Here is a 310-nt window from a genome sequence, read left to right on the forward strand (position 1 = left end):
CCTGTTCTCGCCCGCCTGTCTTGACGCACATGTCTTACGCATGACGAAATCTCAAAGAATGTGTGTATCTTTGTTGCAAACAGACTGCACGGCCAAATTACCTGCTTGTCGATCCATTTTCAAAAGCTCAGGCGCGAGGGGCGGGGGGGGGGTGAGCGCGAAGATGCGAAGGTGTAATTGGCATCAACTTGCAATTCGTCTATTCTCGCGTTTTCATAATCAACGTTCAATTATCGTATTCTGATTTGTTGCGCTATTATTAGATGTTTCCATCGTTATCGCGTATTGAATACTAATTTTTCGTGTCTGC

At 45.5% G+C, this 310-nt stretch overlaps 1 protein-coding gene across 1 annotated transcript in view; it reads left to right on the forward strand.

The window, feature by feature from the left end:
- The window catches only part of LOC119586503 (myocyte-specific enhancer factor 2-like), a gene marked incomplete in the record, with an annotated part of 157797 nt that overhangs the window by 64923 nt on the left and 92564 nt on the right, over positions 1–310 (forward strand).

Source organism: Penaeus monodon, chromosome 21 (genome assembly GCF_015228065.2).
Source record: "Penaeus monodon isolate SGIC_2016 chromosome 21, NSTDA_Pmon_1, whole genome shotgun sequence".
Lineage (NCBI taxonomy): Eukaryota > Metazoa > Arthropoda > Malacostraca > Decapoda > Penaeidae > Penaeus > Penaeus monodon.